Source organism: Somniosus microcephalus, unplaced genomic scaffold (assembly GCF_052327205.1).
Source record: "Somniosus microcephalus isolate GS21.2 unplaced genomic scaffold, FLI_Smic_1.0 scaffold39, whole genome shotgun sequence".
NCBI lineage: Eukaryota > Metazoa > Chordata > Chondrichthyes > Squaliformes > Somniosidae > Somniosus > Somniosus microcephalus.
The window spans coordinates 407,520-413,519 of NW_028225226.1; the positions used below are offsets into that span (position 1 = coordinate 407,520).

The 6,000-nt window shown below is 51.0% G+C and overlaps 1 protein-coding gene across 1 annotated transcript in view; it reads right to left on the minus strand.

Moving 5' to 3' along the window:
• The window catches only part of LOC147083699 (NACHT, LRR and PYD domains-containing protein 3-like), a 56,102-nt gene extending 50,880 nt beyond the window's left edge, over positions 1–5,222 (minus strand). The window contains exons 1-2 of the mRNA XM_085980113.1: positions 5,027–5,222; positions 3,456–3,627 (exon numbers count right to left, since the gene is read on the minus strand). The gene's annotated coding sequence lies outside the window, so the exon portion shown is untranslated. The remainder of the gene's footprint in view (positions 1–3,455; positions 3,628–5,026) is intronic.
• Between the last annotated feature and the right edge of the window lie 778 nt (positions 5,223–6,000).

Sequence of the window (6,000 nt, forward strand, 5' to 3'; positions counted from 1 at the left end):
GATACCCGCCCCCTACGGCCCAGCACTCCGCACCGCCCCAACACTGGCCCAGGCCTCCGCCCCCTCACTGGCCTAGGCCCCCGCCACCTCACTGGCCTAGGCCCCCGCTCTCCCCCACTGGCCCAGGCCTCCGCCCCCCACACACACTGGCCCAGCCCCCTGCCACCTCACTGGCCTAGGCCCCCACTCTCCCCCACTGGCCCAGGCCTCCGCCCCCTCACTGGCCTAGGCCCCCGCTCTCCCCCACTGGCCCAGGCCTCTGCCCCCCCCCACACCCACTGGCCCAGCCCCCCGCCCCCCACCCTAACTAAAGAAGTTATGGATAGCATTAGATTGAAAGAAGCAGCTTATAATGTTGCAGAGAATAATAGTAAGCCCGAGGACTGGGGGAAGATTCAAAAACCAGCAAAGGTTGACCAAAACATTGATAAGGGAAAAATACAATGAGAGAAAACTAGCAAGAAATATAAAAGCAGATTGTAAGAGCTTCTACAAGTATGTAAAAAGGAAGAGAGTAGTAAAACTAAACATTGGTCTCTTGGAGGCTGAGACAGGAGAAATTATGGGGAATAAAGAAATGGCAGAAACGTTAAACAAATATTTTGTATCTGTCTTCACAGTAGAAGACACAAAAAGCAGACTAAAAATGGTGGGGAACCAAGGGTAGGAACTTAAGGTAATTAATACAAGTCGAGAAAAAGTACTAGAGAAACTAATGGGACTAAAAGCCGACAAATCCCCTGGACCCAATGACATACATCCTAGTGTTCTAAAAGAGGTGGCTGAAGAGATAGTGGATGCATTGGTTTTGATCTTCCAAAATTCCCTAGATTCTAGAACGGTCCCAGCGGATTGGAAGGTCGCAAATGTAACACCGCTATTCAAGAAAGGAGGGAGAGGGAAAACGGAACAACAGGCCAGTCATTCGGAAAATGCTGGAATCGATTGTTAAGCAAGTTGTATCAGGGCACTTAAAAATCATAACATGATTAGGCAAAGTCAACATGGTTTTATGAAAGGCAAATCGTGTATGACAAATTAATTAGAGTTTTTTGAGGATGTAACTAGCAGGGTAGATAAAGGGGAACCAGTGGATGTAGTATATTTGGATTTCCAAAAGGCATTTGATAAGGTGCCACATAAAAGGTTATTACACAAGATTAGGGCTCATGGGGTTGGGGATAATAAAGCAGCATGGATAGAGGATTGGTTAACGGACAGAAAACAGAGTCGGGATAAACAGATCTTTTTCAGGTTGGCAGGCTGTAACTAGTGGGGTGCCGCAAGGATCAGTATTGGAGCCTCAGCTATTGACAATCTATATTAATGACCTCGATGAAGGGACCGAGTGAAATGTATCCAAGTTTGCTGATGATACAAATCTAGGTGGGACAGTAAGCTGTGAGGGGAACACAGAGTCTGCAAAGGGATATAGATAGACTGAGTGAGTGGGCAGTAAGGTGGCAGATGGAGTATAATGTAGGGAAATGTGAGGAAGAAAAACAGAACACTTTTTAAATGGTGAGAATCTTTCAAATGTTGGTGATCAGAGATTTGGGTGTCCTCATGCAGGAAACACAGAAAACCAGCATGCAGGTACAGCAAGCAGTGAGGAAGGCAAATGGCATGTTGGCCTTTATTGCAAGGGGGTTGGAGTATAAGAGTAAGGAAGTCTTGCTACAATTGTACAGGGCCTTGGTGAGACCACACCTGGAGTACTGGGCACAGTTTTGGCCTCCTTATCTAAGGAAGGATATACTTGCCTTGGAGGCGGTGCAACGAAGGTTCACTGGATTGATCCCTGCGATGAGAGGAATGTTCTATGAGAGATTGTGTAGAATGGGCCTATACTCTCTGGGGTTTAGAAGAATGAGGTGTGATCTCATTGAAACATATAAGATTCTGAAGGGGATTGACAGGGTAGATGCCGAGAGGTTGTTCCACCTGGCTGGAGTGTCGAGAACTAGGGGGCATAGTCTCAGGATAAGTGGTCGGTCATTTAAGACTCAGGTGAGGAGGAATTTCTTCACTCAGAGGGTTGTGACTCTTTGGAATTCTCTGCCCCAGAGTGCTGTGAATGCTGAGTCATTGAGTATATTCAAGGCTGAGATAGATAGATTTTTGGACTCTAGGGGAATCCAGGGATATGGAGATCGGGCAGGAGAGTGGAGTTGAGGTCGATGATCAGCCATGATCTTATTGCATGGTGCAACAGGCTCTAGGGGCTGTGTGGCAGACTTCTGCTCCTACTTCTGACATAATAACGCTGTGCTCAGCATTCACTATCTGACAATACTCCATATCTGGTCACAGGCTATAGGTTTGTCTCTGAATCGTGTTCAATGAATTGATTTTAATTAGTTTCCCTGTTCAATCTTTCCCCTTGATTTGTCACCAGATCTGAAATATTTTAACACTGAGGTCCGAAGGTGTCGGTGTGAGTTCAGCCCCACCTAACAAACAGACACGTGTCCATCTGCTGGGCTCTGCTGCAGAGTCACCTCTTAGATCAAACCCCTTCACTTTAAAACATACACAAGATTCATTGTGACTGTGTTTAGAGACAGAAACTGACCTCACTTCACATCCCATTGCACGGCCTCATGCTGGATAATTGTGCTCGGTGGTCAGACACTCCCACTCTCATTCTCACCAAGTCCTGCCTTATTTTGTAACCTGTGTGTACTGTCTGCAGGACCAGTGTGTATCTGAGTCAATGGGACTCTCCCTGACCTTTCTCCCCAGTCCATCTCCAGGACCAGTGCGTATGAGTCAATGGGACTCTCCCTGACCTTTCTCCCCAGTCCATCTCCAGGACCAGTGTGTATCTGAGTCAATGGGACTCTCCCTGACCTTCCTCCCCGTACATCTCCAGGACCAGTGTGTATCTGAGTCAATGGGACTCTCTCTGACCTTTCTCCCCAGTCCATCTCCAGGACCAGTGTGTATCTGAGTCAATGGGACTCTCTCTGACCTTTCTCCCCGTACATCTCCAGGACCAGTGTGTATCTGAGTCAATGGGACTCTCCCTGACCTTTCTCCCCAGTCCATCTCCAGGACCAGTGTGTATCTGAGTCAATGGGACTCTCTCTGACCTTTCTCCCCAGTACATCACCAGGACCAGTGTGTATCTGAGTCAATGGGACTCTCTGACCTTTCTCCCCAGTCCATCTCCAGGACCAGTGTGTATCTGAGTCAATGGGACTCTGACCTTTCTCCCCAGTCCATCACCAGGACCAGTGTGTATCTGAGTCAATGGGACTCTCTCTGACCTTTCTCCCCAGTACATCACCAGGACCAGTGTGCATCTGAGTCAATAAGACTCTCTCTGACCTTTCTCCCCTGTCCATCTCCAAGACCAGTGTGTATCTGAGTCAATGGGACTCTCCCTGACCTTTCTCCCCAGTCCATCTCCAGGACCAGTGTGTATCTGAGTCAATGGGACTCTCTCTTACCTTTCGGCCCAGTCCATCGATGGAAGCTCTTCGAATCGGAAGAGTTCTCTCCGGTTGGTGCTCACAATCCTGTGTTGGTTCACCGACTGTTGTTCCTCAGTCTACAATCCCTGTTTACTTCGAGCTGATCACCTTCCGCAATCACACCATCATTCACCGGGAGATCTAATTGCTGCAGAGCAGAAAATAAGAACAATATTGAAAGCGTGAAATAATGTAATGTAGACTTTTAATCTGCTTACTAAAAATTCAATTTCAAGGCCGAGTATTTGTTTGATTTTGTCCCTTTCCTCAGATCCCCAGTTCCGGAGCTGTGTGTTTAGTTTGGAGATTTTCCTCACAGTAAATTTCCACCCTCCTGAGACTCCCCCATTTACACTGCTCTGGGCAGAAATGCGCCATTTCCTGTCCAAACTGCTGATGAACCCACCGCGCCCTCCACCCCCTGTATTGTGAGCCGGTTCAGCTCATTCCCCGGGACCTGATGAACCCACCGCGCCCTCCACCCCCGGACCAGCCCCTGTATTGTGAGCCGGTTCAGCGCATTCCCCGGGACCTGATGAACCCACCGCGCCCTCCACCCCCGGGCCAGCCCCTGTATTGTGAGCCGGTTCAGCTCATTCCCCGAGACCTGATGAACCCACCGCGCCCTCCACCCCCGGACCAGCCCCTGTATTGTGAGCCGGTTCAGCTCATTCCCCGAGACCTGATGAACCCACCGCGCCCTCCACCCCCGGACCAGCCCCTGTATTGTGAGCCGGTTCAGCTCATTCCCCGAGACCTGATGAACCCACCGCGCCCTCCACCCCCGGACCAGCCCCTGTATTGTGAGCCGGTTCAGCTCATTCCCCGAGACCTGATGAACCCACCGCGCCCTCCACCCCCGGACCAGCCCCTGTATTGTGAGCCGGTTCAGCTCATTCCCCGAGACCTGATGAACCCACCGCACCCTCCACCCCCGGACCAGCCCCTGTATTGTGAGCCGGTTCAGCTCATTCCCCGGGACCTGATGAACCCACCGCGCCCTCCACCCCCGGACCAGCCCCTGTATTGTGAGCCGGTTCAGCACATTCCCCGGGACCTGATGAACCCACCGGGGCCTCCACCCCCGGACCAGCCCCTGTATTGGGTTCAGCTCATTCCCCGGAACCTGATGAACCCACCGCGCCCTCCACCCCCGGACCAGCCCCTGTATTGGGTTCAGCTCATTCCCCGGGACCTGATGAAACCACCGCGCCCTCCACCCCCGGACCAGCCCCTGTATTGTGAGCCGGTTCAGCTCATTCCCCGGGACCTGATGAAACCACCGCGCCCTCCACCCCCGGACCAGCCCCTGTATTGTGAGCCGGTTCAGCTCATTCCCCGGGACCTGATGAACCCACCGCGCCCTCCACCCCCGGACCAGCCCCTGTATTGTGAGCCGGTTCAGCTCATTCCCCGGGGAGTTACTAACCGGAGCTGTGATCCTGTGAATCCCCTTCCTCCCTGTGATATAAAAAATGAGAAGAGAGACTTCCGCATTCTCACTGCTGTAGACGGAAATGCGCCATTTTCTGTGCGGAGTTACTGACCAGAGCGGTGACCCTCCCTCGCTGTGATCTAAACTCCGGGCTGAGCAGCCGCTGTCGAGCCGAGTTCCCTCAGTCACAGAGCGCGGCCCCCGTAACCTGGGCAATGATCCTGTTCCTGACCCTCAGTCATCGATCAACCCGGCCCGGCACCAGAGGCAAACTGAGCTGGAATGACGGCAGTGAGCACGACTGCGCCTGCGTCAGAGAGGGAGAGCGGTACTGCGCCTGCGTCAGAGAGAGAGCGCGACTGCGCCTGCGTTAGAGAGAGAGCGCGACTGCGCCTGCGTCAGAGAGAGAGAGAGAGAGAGAGAGAGACTCTATATGGCACGAAGGGCTCTATTATAAACTTCTTCAATGTGGAATAGGGGGCAAAGTCTATGACCTTATTAAATCAATGTATCTGAAAAACAAATGCGGGGTCAAAATTGGAGACAAACGCACCGATTTCTTCACCCAGAGAAGAGGCGTCCGGCAGGGCTGCAATTTGAGCCCGACCCTGTTCAACATATACATAAATGAATTAGCAGACATGCTGGAGCAAAGCGAGTCACCAGGTCTCCGTCTCCTAGATGGAGAAGTGAAATCCCTGTTCTATGCGGACGACCTGGTTCTGCTGTCTCCCACAGAACAGGGATTACAGCAACAACTAGACCTACTCGACAAATACTGCCAAAATTGGGCTCTAACAGTAAATCTAAAGAAAACCAACATCATGATTTTTCAAAAAAGGCCCAGATGTCAGGAAAACAAATACCAGTTTACCCTCAGTGATATCACTATAGGACACACTATGAGCTACACCTACCTTGGTCTAACTATTACAGCATCAGGGAGCTTCAGCATAGCAGTGAATGCACTAAAAGAAAAAGCCCGAAGAGCCCTATATGCAATAAAAAGAAAATTCTACAACATCCAAATCCCAATCAAAATCTGGCTCAAAATATTTGACAGCATAATCCTGCCCATTGCACTGT